The 15,427-nt window shown below is 39.0% G+C and overlaps 1 pseudogene; it reads right to left on the bottom strand.

Annotated features, from left to right (window-relative positions):
• Nucleotides 1-1,089: 1,089 nt before the first annotated feature.
• LOC146589373 (chloride channel protein D-like) overlaps nucleotides 1,090-15,427 on the bottom strand; it is an 85,668-nt pseudogene continuing 71,330 nt past the window's right edge.

Below are 15,427 nucleotides of genomic sequence, written 5' to 3' on the forward strand. Positions count from 1 at the left end.
GGCGCCGGCAGCGCCCGGCGCTGCGCCACGGCGCGCGCCACGGACCGTTAACGGCCGGCGGCGGCGGCGGGCCGGGGCCGGAGGCGCCGCCGCTCCCTGCCTATTTTTGCTTTTTCCCCCCTCTATCAGCTTTTTTCTTTTTTTTCTTTTTTTTTTCCTTTTTGACTAGGTGAACCCTCTCCTTGCTCAGTCTGCATTTCTACTCTGGGTGCCATCTGCCTGCTTTCAGATCACAAGTAACCACCAAGTGTAACTATCATTTTAATCTCCGTCGTGACGTTTCCTCTCATCAAAAGCAATAAAATTTCAACGTCGCACAAGGTGGTGCCTTTTCCAAGCTGTAACCTGAGCGGCTGCCTCACACAGGCAAAGGAGGCAGGTGGCTGCTTGGTTACATACCATATGTACCATCTTTGAATATATATAGTCATCTACAGTTACCAAATAATACTATTAACTCCCTGCCATAATTTTTTTCTGGTAAGCCAAACAAACGCTACTACAGGGGAAAAAAAAGAAAAAGAAAAAAAAAAGAAAAAGGTATGGCATTACTGCTAATTTTAGTTATGTGCAGAAAATGTGGGGGTTAAATACTACACAGACGAAGCACTTCGCCAAGCGCTGCGAGGCAGTCACTTGGCAATCAAGGCAGGGCAGGGGGTAGCGCAGTTCACAGCGCTGTGTGACACAAAGTAGGGGCAGAAATGAAAAACGGTGCATGCAGTCAAAACTGCAGAGAGGTTAGATTGCAAAATGCAAGTAACCGAATGGGAAATCAGCCCAGATGCAGAACCTGAAATCCATGCTCTCATGCAGAAATGGCACGTAACGCTTAATGACATCAAGTGGTCACGACCCAAGTTTCAAATCTCATCCCAAGAAACAGCATCTCTTCTAATCCAATTCCCACTATGATCACATCAGGGCACTGGTTCAACGATGACTCGGAGGGAAGACAGCCATGTGTTGAATCACCACCCCCACTTCCTGCAGCCTGGTCTTTCAAGTCTTTATCCCGTTACCAGCTCCTGAAGTGAACCCTCTTATCGTGTGAAATGTGGTGAAGTCACTGGCCCCCACAGACTACGTCTATACATACTCGCCCTCCTCCATGTTTCTGTCTGGAAATTTGTTGCTCATGCTGTTCGTATGAACATTTTTCTCCCTAAGATCCAACTAAAATTATTCATAAAATGAATCACGTTTGCCAGTAACCATACGGATTGTGAGAGTTTATTAAATTGTTGTGTACATATAGATGCTGTGATGCTATGAAAAGGTTCCTATTAGATTTCATTCATGAAAAAGTTGAAAACTTACCTGACGATATGTTCTTCCTGTCAGAAATGCAAGTAGAATTAATACAGAAATATTTAGTTAAAAACTCCCATTAACATCAGTAGATTTGAGATAGAGATGTTACTTCCAAACAATAAAAAAGTAATCCTCACTATCTCAGTGATTCAATGTATGCCTTAATCTGCTCCCATCCAAAAAAGCAGAAGAACAGCAAACACATACCCTAAGACATTTGACAGTGAGAGGTCAATATCTTTTTGCTACAATCTTAACCAATTAGCTCTACTTTGGTTTGTTGAGGCAAATCTAATTAACATCTTCAAACAGCAGTTCTCAAAATGCTAGATCTAATCTTAAAATATATAAATCACAAGGGAATACTACATATAACCCCCTGATCTGCTATGTTTTTCTGCAGAGACCTTTTACACAGCTACTCAAGTTCACTGAAGTGTACACAGAACTATAATGAAATAGATGAAATTCACTTAGGTGAAGTTTTACCTAAATCAGGCTGTGAGCTTGCCTTGGGTAGCCTCAAGGCAGTGAATTTTGAGCCGACTTAGATGGGGCCTGTGTAGGTTTGCATTAGAATAGGTAATTAGCAGGCAAATGAGCACAAAAGGCAACAGTTCTGAACACACCTGCTGTACAAAGGAATAGAAATTCAGAGCCCTCTGACGAAAATCAGAAGTAAAAACAGGAGTACTCAAGGCATGGCACAAGTCTGGAAAATTACTTTGTAACCAGAATAAGCAAGGAAAGACCAACAGTGAGTCATTTTCTATGCCAACATCCAGACTCTGAGGTAAAGCAAGTAAAATTTCCTGAATTTCTACAAACAAAAGAATTCCCATGCAAAGCAATGAGGAAGATGCAATCACTAGGAAGGATGAAGAAATAATGCCAAACAAACTTAAAAAAAAAAAGAAGGAGAAAAACAGAAATATGGAGAGGAAATAACACAGTAAAATTCATTGTGGAAAAATGCTGTTAATATAACTGTAGAAAACTAATAAGAAATAGAAGATGTTGCAAGAGTAAGAAACATCATATGCTGATGATGTCCAAGAGAGAGAGTGGCCACAAATAAACTACAAGCTGATGGAGCATTAAGGTCCTGTCCAACTGGCAGCACTCAAAAGTACTTTTTAGCTCCCTGATCCAAGCACGTATATTCACAATATCTCCACTCCATGCCATGGGAAACCTGAGTGAACACCATCCTTACACAATAATTTGGTTCTCACCAGAAGGAAATGCAGGTGCAAAACAGCCCTAGTTTAAGAGTCCTTAAACTAGGCCCTGGTCTGACACTCAGGAACCCAGGAACATTGAGCACACCACAGACTAGTCCAACGTAGGCATCCAGAAGTCTATATGTAACCCAAATTGGTCAAAATAGCCAGCACTGTTTAGGACATAGTATTTCTGCACACTAAAGAGTGACATGGCTCTGTTTTGGCCTCCCTGCTCTTCACGGTTGTGCCCTCTGGACTGACAGCACAACCCTGCCTCTGCGAGCCAGAGAGCAGGTGCTCCACAGTAAGCACAGAGCTGGAGCATAGCAGAGAGCAAAGAGTGAGCGCAAGGCAAAATCGCAAGCAGTCAAGCAGCAGGACCTTGGTCACTATTTTTACTGGTCTAGATGACACACTCAGTCTGTGTGTCCTAAGCTGCTCCGGAAGATTGGAGGAGCAGTTTTGCCAGTGCCATAACATTAAAGACAATATAAATTATTTTCTCTTCATCTTAAAGACCACAAACACAAGCTCACACTATTGAGACATTTTGAGTCATCTCGGCCAGGAATTTGTTTTTCAAGGAAAGTGTCCCACTGTACATTCAGCCTTAAGTCTGCTCCCTTTTGAGGTGTTGTCTAAGCTCTTCCTCCAGCCCTCATTCCTGATTCCCCCTGGAGATCTGCTTGCCTATACTTTTCCTTCTCTAGCTACCTTGTGGTGCTTGCTGCCTTATTTTCCATCCCACATGCTGGACAGACCCCATTTTCAACATTTACTGTGGATCTCTTCTTTATTTTCTTTGGTCTTCCATCTTCTTTGCCACCAACATGCAAACAATTTGAGGAGAATTCTTTTCAGCTGAGGGAAGCAACAGAATGAAGCAGGGATAATAGATACAAAATGAGTTTGTGTGGCTTAGAGTGGTTCCATCTCAGGCAGAGAGGTAAGTACTGCAACAACAAACAAATACAAGGTCAGTCAACCCACCCCAGAGAAATTACTGAGGAATACATGAGGATAAGGATGAAGAGGTAAAAAACACAGCCTGTCGAGAAAGCCAGAGAGACTGTTGACAAGTGAGTTTATCATTCTGTATCCTGCCAACCTACTCCTATTACAGCATCCAGCAACCATCAGCCCACCCAAGTCCTGCTGTCGGAAGAGCTGGATGCTGTAACTGAAAAGTGTGAAGAGAGTTGCAGAAAAGATGTCCAAACCCCAAAGCCTCACACACAGCACCTTAACTTTCACTGTTATAAAACCATCCCGAGTAATTTCCAAAATCATGGCCAGACCCTAATGAATAACTTTTCAGAATAATGTTGTGAATGTTTCTGTTAAGACATTGAGTGTATAATTTTAATTTTTTCGTTTGCAGTTACTCTGTGCTAATAAGCATTATGTTCCTTTCAAGAGACAGCAGAGATCAATGCTGCTGCACTCAGTCAGGGGGCATCTTCTGGAAGGAGAAGGAAACTGCTTTTCCAAAAGCAGTTGAGCAATGTTTCAGGGGAAAAAAAATGGTGGAGTGCGGAGCAGGTCAGACAAAGTGTGGAGAAATGCACAAGGAGGAGTCTATAGCACCAGCAGACAGGGGAGTTCTGAGAAAAGCGGAGGACACATACACAATCAAGTGTCCAAGCTGATTTAAAGATTTCTCCTGGGATGCTGGAGCAGATTGTGAAGACTGCTGCAATGCAGGAAGCCATGAAAGTTGTAAACTGAGCAAAAAAACAGAACACAAGGATGATATAACACAAGTGGATAATTGGGGAGATGGCAGAAATTAGTTACAAACCCTTTTTATCTTCTAATGAAACTCATGCTCGCTTCAGCAGCAGACATACTAGAATTGGAATAATACGGAGATTACCATGGCACCTGCACAAATCTAGAACAGGGGGAGAGAAGACTGAGCAGGGAGTTGAACTAGATAACCTCCAGCGGTCCTTTACAACCTAAACCATTTCATGATTCATGAAACAGCTTGCTAGATTCAAAAGGCTTATTCACTTTGAAGAGGAGGGTGAGAATGAGCTGCCTCAGACCTTTGGCTAACTCAAACCAACCTGTCCAGACTGATTAAAGAAATATCATGATATTTTTTGTGAATACTGTTTGTTTTAATTTGTTGGCATTTCAGACAAATATTACTTCTTCCTATTTACATATCCTCTACGACAAGACTATCTTAGACTCTTGATTCACCAAGCTATTTTAAATCCCGTCTGTCAATTCCTCTGTGCTTTTCTCTCAACCTAGAACTTGTGTGCCTCTCCTATGGCTTACATCCCAAGTACTGAAAAGGTTTCTTCAAGTGGTAGTCATATAATTGTAGGGTAATGAAGCTCAAAATATGCATCTATTTTTTTTCCTTTTCTTCCTAAATGGTAATGTTTGCCCTTATTCAGTCTTCATGTTACCTCCTACTTTCTTCTTAATTACAAATGATAGTAGCTGAATGATTAGGTTCCTTACTTGCATGTGCACACATGCATATTCACATATATACATATATACTCATATCAGACAAGTAAGTCATGTGCATTTATTATTTCCCTTCTTATGCTTTCATAGAAAACCCGTATCTCATGCATTTGCAACGCAGTGACCCAATGCTGGTCCCATCTTTTGCTCTGCTGACTGACTGGACCCTGCCTACTCTCAGAAAGGCATCCAGGCTGCATTCTATCAGAGGGCCTACACAGAGTGCAGAGACTCCTGGCTAGCTGCAGTCAAACTTCACAGCCCTCTCTGTTGCATGACTATGCCCTAAAAAGCAAGGACAGCAGGGACAGCCCAACCCACAACTGGGTGCACTTCTCTCTTGTGTGCTGAAGTAGACGAAATGTGAGAGGTCTAGTCACGCAACACGTCTTTGGTGGACTTGTGATGCCTTCCTTTGGTTCTAGCCTTTATATCTGCAAGAAAGAGATTAATAACAAGAAGAGGTGGAAGTCAAGAGTCCTAGATTCTCCTTTAAGATTTGCCACAGACTCACTTTTCTCTCACTTTTCTCTGCAGGTTATTTCATATTCACATCTCAGCTCCACCATATATAAAAGAAGTAATTATAGCAACCTCATAGCAGAAGCCATAGGACTTCGTATTTACAGAGCTCTTTGCAAATATAAACGGCATAAAAAATATATTCTTTTCTGTATCCTCGTCAAAATAAAATACACAGAACCAAGTAATTCCTCAAAGTTTATCTCTGGCAAGGAGCAGGGAGTGGTCTCAGTGACAAAAGGTCAAACCTTCGCACAGAATCTATGATCTCAGATAAACAAGATTTGCCAATTCAATGAGTTACTGCAAGTCAGTCAACCATTTCGGTGCTCTGACCCCCCACAAGTGCACTAACACTGATTACAGTCATATACTGCCAGTTATTCTGGTTCATTCAGTACCTCAGTAAGCAGCAGTAACTCCTGTGTTTGAATTTTGACACTGGCATTCCCACACCTCCCAGAGTTAGACAACCAGACAACTGTGCTGATCACATATTTCCTCTTTACTTTAATAGGCCTTTCAGGAATGAACAGGCATTCCCTTGTATACTACCATGGTTCCCATCATTTGATGGTCACACTTAATTAACCACTAGTTTAGGAGAGAGCTTGTTACACTTCATTTCATTAAGGTCTTTCATGATCACCAGAGATAAACTGACAGCTCTGCTAGCTGAAGCTATGTGAAAAGGGGAAGCAGAGACAACAGTAACATTTTAGAACACTTCCTCACCAATGCAGTAGTAGGTGCTACTACTTATAGAGTGTAACTAAGTTTTATTTCCATTCCTTGACATGTTTTTAGCTCAATGGTCTTGAAGCAAGATGGACCGTAATAGCTATTACTTGTACCTTTATCAGTTTTGGTCCCTAAGTCCTTAAAGCTAACATTTTTTGTGTGTGTAAAATGTGTACTAAGCATTTCTTCATCTGTCTTCCATCCTTCAGCCTCCTTTGCTCATGGTCTGCAATTAAATGCAGGCCAACGTTATGTTTAAAAATGCAACCAAGAAACAATTGTAAAGGAAGGAAATGTTAAAAGGTTCTATAGCATGATACTGGGCAGTTTAAGAATGGTAGGCAGTTAATTCTAAAGTACATAAGTATCACACAGTAGGAAAAATATCACTAATGTTTTATATATTAGCATCAGAATATGCACATTACAGTACACCTGTAAAAGCATACCCTGCATCCCATAGAAACAACCCTTCTTACAATAGTTTATCTTCATTCACAGAGATATGTAATGGACAAATATATTATTTTTTCTAATGTGAAAGAATTCTTTTTAATTGAATGGGGGTAATTTTGCATCATTACAGTTCAATCCTAGACCTAAAGTTCAGTCTGCCTGAATTTTAAGACATGCTTTGGTATAAGAGAAAAAAAAGAAGTGTTATGAAAACACCATCATAAAGGAAGATGAGTTGAAAGAGGTGTAGAAGCATAACACAATCAAAAAATAATGCCAATTACTTGGATTTTGTTTAAAGCCCTTTCTGTCTTTCCTAGAAATTTGTGTTCACAAATTGTGAAAATTCATTAACAGTTTGCACTTCATGTAGAACTAACATCTTTGCTCTCAATGTCTAGTCAGTCTCAAATCATGATGAAATAGCAGCAAATTTACTACACGCTATAAGCACACATGAAGAAAAAGATAGCTTGTGTCAAAGAGTCAAATAATATGTCTACTTGTTATTGCCATTCTTTCAAGACTTGTTGTATATAAGGATCATGAGAATTATGTATTGATGAAAAGCTTCCCACAAATTTAATGTTTTCACTTTCTGAAGTGTATCATGCTATTATGATTTGTGGTAAGACAGATTTGTCACTGGAGTCCTGAATATAAAGGAGCCACTTGTTTCAGGAAATCCTTGGAGAAATTCTGCTTCTTGTGTGTGTATGTGTGTGTGTGCGTGTGTGTGTGACTATACATATAAAACTAATGGACCTATATTTAATGTATGGAAAAATGCAGCATGCCTTCCTGTGCCAAGCTCACAACATAGAGTTCAGAATTTCCATGTAAACTGCTTGAACTTTTCCTTAGATATTACACTTGTCACCAACAGGAGAAAGAAAAAAAAAAAGAATCACTCCACAAAGTATTACTATAAACAGTTTATATTCCTATAATATTTTTCACACCTATTTTCCTGGCAAATATGGCAGATCAATTTCATTGTTCCAATTTTAAAGGCAGAATAAATGATATACCAAGAACTTAGATGACCTGTTCAAAGCCATGTAATGAGTCACTGATACCCTAGCTCTGCCTCTAGCCCTCATACTCTGCAAAGTACACCACAACTGCAATTCATACTGAGGCATTTAGCCACAGATGCTGTCAGCCAAAAGAAGTTACATTACCAAGGTCTTTGTAGGGTGATACTTTGTGTGCTCAAGAAATCAAAAAGAAAAAAAAAAGGAAATCAGCAATGGGCATTGAACAAAAGACATAAATTCATAGCAAGCTTATTTCAGATCAAGAAATCAAGAGAAAAAAGATTCTCACTGCTTTTAAGGGAAAGCGCTAGGTTTCTGCTAGCACACAAAAAGCTAGTAACTCTGGACTGATCTATTCCTTTAAGAAAAACTTTGCATTCTTCAGATAGCTGAGGTATAGGTCAATATGACAGAGACCTTATTAATGTACTAATGAATAAAAAATTACTAACTTTAACAGGAATTAAATAAAAATTCACCTCAATGTCTCCTGCCTGGCGATCTGCAGGACATTTCTCATCCTGCATATGACAAATTTAAACAGCCTTTGGCATTTACCTATGTAAGCTTCTGGACTGCCAACTGTTTGCATTGCCTTGGACACGAAAGTTTAAAGGGCTAGCTCTGTGGTGCTACAAAAGAAACATTATTGTTAATAAAGACACGATCCAGCAGGGAAAATAGGAGGAAATCCAACAAATCTTTGATTCGTAGGAGACAAAGCTGCATGATTCAAATACCAGAAATTCATTTTTAGGAATTTTGGCAAGTTTTTATAACCAGTAAATTATTACTAGTTTTCCTTGCTATTCATTATATCAGCATTAATAGTGGCAGAGTCCTTTGTACGTGCTAGGTTTTAATATCCAAATCTGTGGGAATCCCTCTGGTATTTCAGAGAACAAAATTAATCATCAATTATATAGTCAAAGGGGATCTAATAGTCTCTTTATCCAAAAAATTGTACACATTCATTTATTAACAACCAACACTTAGCATAGTTTCCAAGGTTTCAAACATTCTTTGTCTCCAAAGTCATGAAGAATTATTTACTTTGTTCCTGGTTTCTAGATATGCTGTTATATACACAAAAATTTCTCCCAAATCTACCATGCTACTTCCCCTATTATTTGATTTGCCCTTTATCTTACTGCACATGATCTTCACTAAAAATATTGTCATATCAGGTAGGTTGAGAGAAAGAGAGCCTTATTCTAGGAGCTGCAGACGTTAAAAGAAATGAAAGCAGTAGAAAGACATGTCAGGTTGCTTTTACTGTGAAGTGTGATGGTTATTTGGCAGAAGCCCCACAGACAGTATCTTTCTCTTACAGACAATTCTCTATTTCAGTTTCTAATACATCTAGGACCAAATGGAAAGCCCAATCCCGTTCCTTTGAGTTGCCTACCCCTTTCTCAAGGCAGTATTTCCTCTCAGTTAAACATACAACATATTTCAACATAAAAATGCTGATATGGAAACATTTTCCTTTTCAACAGCCAGTTATGTACTCAAAAATTGATTTAGTCCTCACTAAAAGGTTGTGCCAGCATAACTTTGCTGCTAAGGGCCCCGACATTTTTTTATTGAGGCATAGTCACAGTGTGACAAAAACATTCTTGACATTCATCCTTCACCTCTGATTTTAAGTGCATCTTCCATGATGGATAAACACATAAATCCCCAATTTTTCTCAAAGCATTTAAATCAGTGGATTTTGCAATCACCAAACTGTTGAAGAGACACAGCTCTGGGCTACAATCCCACATGTCTACATATGACAGCTTTAAAGCATCTCTTCTTCAAAAAAGTGGAAAAGCTCTGATTATTTTTTCCTGAAGGAGAACAAGGGCTTGAAAAGAAATAATGAAGCCTAAGAAGATATCCATTGGCCTTCTCTTCTTCTCTAATCCATGGCTGCTCACCTGCGTCAGGGCTTTGTAGTGCCAGCTGGAGCCTGAGCCTCTCCTCCAGTGGAAGAGACATCAGATCCTTCCTGGTGATTATCCCAGCCACTTGGTTCTGCAGGCCAGCAGCACTCTGGTGGCAAAGCCCTAGGGTGCAAAAGATGATGCAGGTATATTGCAGTGAGAAATGAGCTTGAACAGACATTGCTGATTTGTTTATATATGGCTCCTGTAAGACAAAGAGAGAGGACATATGGATGGACAAAAATGTGAGTGCATCTCTGCCACGAGGGTGGGAAGGGGAGGGAGAGGAAAGACAGGAGTCAGTAAGAACATCCATTCTTTTTTCCCCTTTTCTCCATCCCAAATTATACCTAAAACATCAGGAAATGCCATAGTACAAAAACACTTTCTTTTTTGCTAAACCATCAGGTTCACTCTAAATAAACTATTATGACTGGAACATATCCAAATCTCACAGGCTAGAAAAGCAAAGCTGAGCTCCATTGATATGGTCTGAGTTCTTATTTGGAAATAGTCAATGACCCCAATATTTATTAAGTCTTAAGATATTTTATAGCTGCTATCTCATTACACAACCATTTATGACATCCTGAAAGATTTTGCAGTAAAAGCTTATAAAAGTCAGTTCACATAGAGACATAGACTGCAAGGAAGAGGACAAAGAAAACAATCATATAGCTTTGAAAAGAAGAGAGTCTGCAAGTACTAAACTCTGGTCACTGAACACAATGAGTGCTATAACTGTTTCTTGATATAAACAGAGCTAAAGCTCTTTTTATTATTTTCCAAGTTGCTCTTTATAGCTTACATAGGTGTTCACTAAGTTTCTACTTTTTACTTAATTGTACAATGTCTTACTTATGACCTGGCTAAGTTCTGCCCAGAAAGGTATATTATGCTTCCTGTATGTATGCCTTCCCAGCCAAAGGAAAAATGAAACAAAGATATGATAGAATAATATAAATAAATGTACAGGATGGAGGGACACATCTGTTCTCCCTCTTTCATAGCAAGACTAAGGAGACATTCAAAGACATAAAGAGGCAAAAAAAATAAAGATATAAAGGCATGCTCTTTCTATACCACATATAATTTGATATGGAACTCATTGTCACAGGAAATCATTAAGACCAAAGACTTAACAATATATATTTATACGGATATCAAAAAAAAGAATTTTCATAACAGAGTTTTCAGAATGCTAATAACAGTATGTTGGAAGAGATACTAAGCTTTGTGCTTCAGGAACTATATCAACTACTAAAAAGTTAGGTATCAGCATGAAACATAATTGAGTGGAATAGGTTGCCCAGAACAAAAAGGTAATGTAGCCCAGCAGCTTGAGCACTAGATGTGGTCATTTAAGAGCTGAATTATACTGCTGTGTATGACCTCCTCTAGACTTTTGGTAAATCATGTGTCCTCTCTTCACCTCAGTTTCCCCATTTAATAAAAGGAGACTATAAAGCTACACTAGATAATGGGTATTAGGAGTACTGTGTTTTTGTAACCTTCCTCTAGTTTCAGCTATTCTCAAAATTAGGAATCCAGATTAGATGGATCTCAGACTCAGTTCCATTTTCATTATAAAATAAATAGTGAAGAGGAGCAGATTTTATATTTTTCTTAAATAAAACTGTACAACTTCAGCTCTCCTCTGTGTTACCCAGTGTGCCCACAACTCCAATTTCGATGCTGTAAACTGGAAATTCACTGAGGCAGAAACTACATGTATTTTGTGTATAACATATTTATTTTAGGCCTTGTTCAGTATCCCAAACACATTATTGCTTTTGGACTCAGTATTTTAGTACAGTATTTAGGAAATAAATGTGGCAATGCTGGGGGAGGAGTGGGGGAAGGAAAGGAGGAAGAAATATAGCTTTATTTGTAAGTTGATGTATAGGCACTGCACCATAATGGAGACTGAAAACTCAAAAGCATTTCTTTATATTTGCTTTATAGGACTGTAAGAGCCAAATAATGACATTTAAATGATCTATTCCATTAACATTGTATCATTTTGTCAATCTGGAATGTATTTTAATCAAAAAAAAACCTTGAAATGGTCTCCTTTGTTGTATTTTCTTTTTGGCTCATTTTATCAACATCTGTTATGTTTATACAATATGAATTAAAACTTCGGAATGCTGTTTGTACTCAGCTACTTTTGTTGAGAATGTAACGTCCCAGGATTGGCAGTGTTTATGTAAATCAGTGCGGCTGACACAGCCATCATAAACAAATGAGAAAATATAACAAACACATTGTTCACGGAGGAAATGTTTGTTTTTAGAGTTGGCTTCAGCCTTACCAGATTGATGAAGAGTTGCTGATACCAGGGATCTGTAGTGGAGCGATTCAGCAGCATGGTTAGACGCAACAGACTGGGCAGCTTCTCCACTGTTATCTGGAATAGGCAAGAATCCATTTCTCTTTCCTTCTGTGCTGCACATTACAACCCAATGTCCAAAAGCTTTCTAGTCTGACTTTAAGAAAAAGCTTTCTAGCAAAACTACACTGGCAGAGCTTGTCCAAACTTTATAAATTCTTTTGCCAGTCATGCTTAAACTATCTCTATAATAAAATACTGTTTACTTACAAAAAGTTTTTGTTTTTCCTTAGCGTCACTATATCTTAGCTACCTGTTGCAACAATGCAAGTTATATTGGCTTAGGAGTGAGATTTTTCACAGTGCTACTAAGTAATAATTGTGTAGTGAAATAGTGCAGAAAAGTACAAGACTGGCATCAAACATCAGCTGAGCCTTCCACAGGAATACGTACTTGTATTCTGGCACCTCATCCCATACATAATTAGGCCCTGCTCCTTCTCAACATAGTTTTGCCAGCAGAATTTCCTCATGCAAACCAAGCTTCAGTAATCTATGATGGCTTTCCAATTGTGCCTATATAAATTGTTCAAAATTCCATTACCAGAATCGCTTTGGTAACACATGATTTTCTTTTACCACACTTCATGTTTACTATTCCCAAAAATCCTTTATTCGTCTATCAAAGAGAAGAATGCTACATGCTTTTCAAGTTTGAAAGCTTTTACAAATATTCGTCATTCACAGAGGTGTTATCCCATAAAGAATTAAATATTATAATTCTTCTTCTATCCACAGGATTGAGAGAAAGCAATTGTAGCAGCTTATTTAAGCAAAGAAATTCTTTGCCACCAGTTTTGTGCAGCTCTCAGGCTCTGAGCGGCATCACAGTTTATGACAGCTGTTCCTGGCAGGTCTCTGGCCCTCCTTTAATTTACATGGTACCTGAGCACTTCCTTATCTCAGCCCAACATGTTACATCATCTCTGCATTCATGGAGAAATCATTCTAAATCATTAAATGTACAAACTGATGAAACTAGGAAAGAATTGAAAGACAAGAAATTACCTTCTAGTAAGAGAGAGGGTGAGAAGAGGAAAAAAAATCATTATCTTTGATTCAAAGATATACTCATTCTCCAGTAGCATACATAGCTCTAACCGAAAGGAGAAGAAGAGGGAGGAGAAAGAGACAGAGAAAGAAAGAGAGAGAAAGAGAGGGAGAGAAAGAGAGAAGGAGAAAGAGAGAGAAAGAGAGGAGGAGGAGAGGAAAAGGAGTGAGAGAAAAAGGGGGAGAGAAGGGGTGCGGGGAGACAGGGAGGAGGAAAGGGGTGAGAGGAGAGAGAGTGGGAGAGAAAAGAGGTGGAGAAGGAGGAGGGAGGGGGAGAGACAGGAGGGAAAGAGAAGGAGAAGAGGGGAGGAGAGGGGGGAAGGGAGGAAGAGAGGGGGAAGGGAAGAGAGGGGGAGAGGGGGGAGAAAGAAAAGGACTGTATTTATTATAAGGGGCAAGTTTTAAAAAACAAGCACACAATGCTTTTTCCATCACCTGTATGATGAATTATTGATGGACTCATTACATATGCTGATCTATGATGAACTATTAGTGGTCTGACCACATATTTTGCTTTCCTAGATTTACATCACCAACAGCTACAACACACAGGTGTTTTCTAATTTAGGTTTGGCCAAATAAATCTACAGGACATCACCTATCCTACACGTTCTTCTTGATCTGCGTTAACCTGCTTGGTAGGAACAGCTCATGCACTGTCTAGTCTGCAATCAACGTGACAATATCAATAGTAAGCAAATACAGCTATCTTAATATAAGTAGATAGATTGTTGGTCCTTCTGACATCATTTCCTTCTTAAATAACACCTACATTAAAACACAAGATTCACAAAAATATTGTATCATGTTTTAAATAAGCAGTGAAGCTTCCTCCCACTCTAGAATTAAGGCATTTAATATCCTTGTGGACTTAGTCATATGAAAACAGTATCTTTATCAATTATTACATCATTTCAGACCTTCTTGCTTCAGAGGTCTCCCTTCCACAGTGGACATGTGAAGTCCTGAAAAGCAATATATTGATATTCTCACTTATATCTCAGTGTTCCTTTTCTTCCCCTGCCATTGCATCCATACTATTCTCTTCCAGCCTTTTAACTGATACTTAGATAACAAACATCTCGAGGCCCACCACAAAGCTTTTTGCTTTGCAACATACGGCACTAACATAATGTTAGTCCTGGTCTGTGGTTACAGCTAGGAGCTACTACAGTAGTACAAAAGATATGCAACATTCTGCCAAATAATGTGCTTGAGGGACCCTAAGGAGACTAGACACACCACTTTAATTAGGACATCTGAGAAATGAGTGAGATACAAGGTGATTTTTCTGACCATAACATAAAGAATGAGCTGGGAATTTTTCAAATAAATATTTCTATATTAGAGAATATTGATTTGTTTAAACCAAAACTTATTATAGGAATTTACTGGTTTTAACGTAATGTGTCCTGGGAAAGATTAGTCTGCTTCAAGGTGGGATTAGCACTCAACAGCAGAAGGCTTACACAAGGAAGATCTGCCTGCCAGCTCAAAAAGCTGGTGGTTAGTGCCCTCCCTAGGGACGGGATATGGAAGAACTAGGTTCAAGCCCTTTCTGCACACTCTCCTTCATAACAGGCACATTAGTGGCTATGTTTGGCAAGCGTGTCTTAATTTCTCCAGCTGGAGGGGTTCCACACCGAATAAACAGGAATCTGTAGAACCGGGTCTCCCACATTCCCGGTGGCTGCCCTCACCAGAAGACTATTTGCAATTCTATTATTTTCTTTCCAAACAGTCTCTCCTTCACTAGAGTATTCTGTACTTCTTTGTCCTGCATTTGATGAAGCTGAGTCAAAACCTTAAAGTGTAAAAAAAATAGTAATATTATTATGAAATTTCATTGAACTGACACACACCAAAATGTAACATTAAACTAATTTCTAACATATTACATGTCTGCAGTTTCACACGTTTCTAGTCATTTATATAGTTCCACCTTCTCTCCAACTTAAAAATGAGATATTTTGGCTGTATGCCTTTGCATTATAGTTCAGATTAGGAATAAATTTCTGAAGCAAATCACCTACCATGATTTGGTTAGCATTGTAGAGCAGTCTCAGAGCATATAAACTGGGTTTCTTTCAAATGAAAGAAAACTGTAAGATATGCTCCAGAGCACTTAATTCACTCCAGCCTCTCATGGGCATTCAGTCCACAGGGCCAAACTAGAGCTGGTCTGAACTATTCCTTGAAACACCTACAGGAAGGACCCTGAGGCCTCAGCACCAACTGTTTGACTCTCCAGATACACTCTTGAAA

This window comes from Rhea americana, unplaced genomic scaffold (genome assembly GCF_003343005.1).
Source record: "Rhea americana isolate MKP2758 unplaced genomic scaffold, rheAme1 scaffold_46, whole genome shotgun sequence".
NCBI classification, from domain to species: domain Eukaryota; kingdom Metazoa; phylum Chordata; class Aves; order Rheiformes; family Rheidae; genus Rhea; species Rhea americana.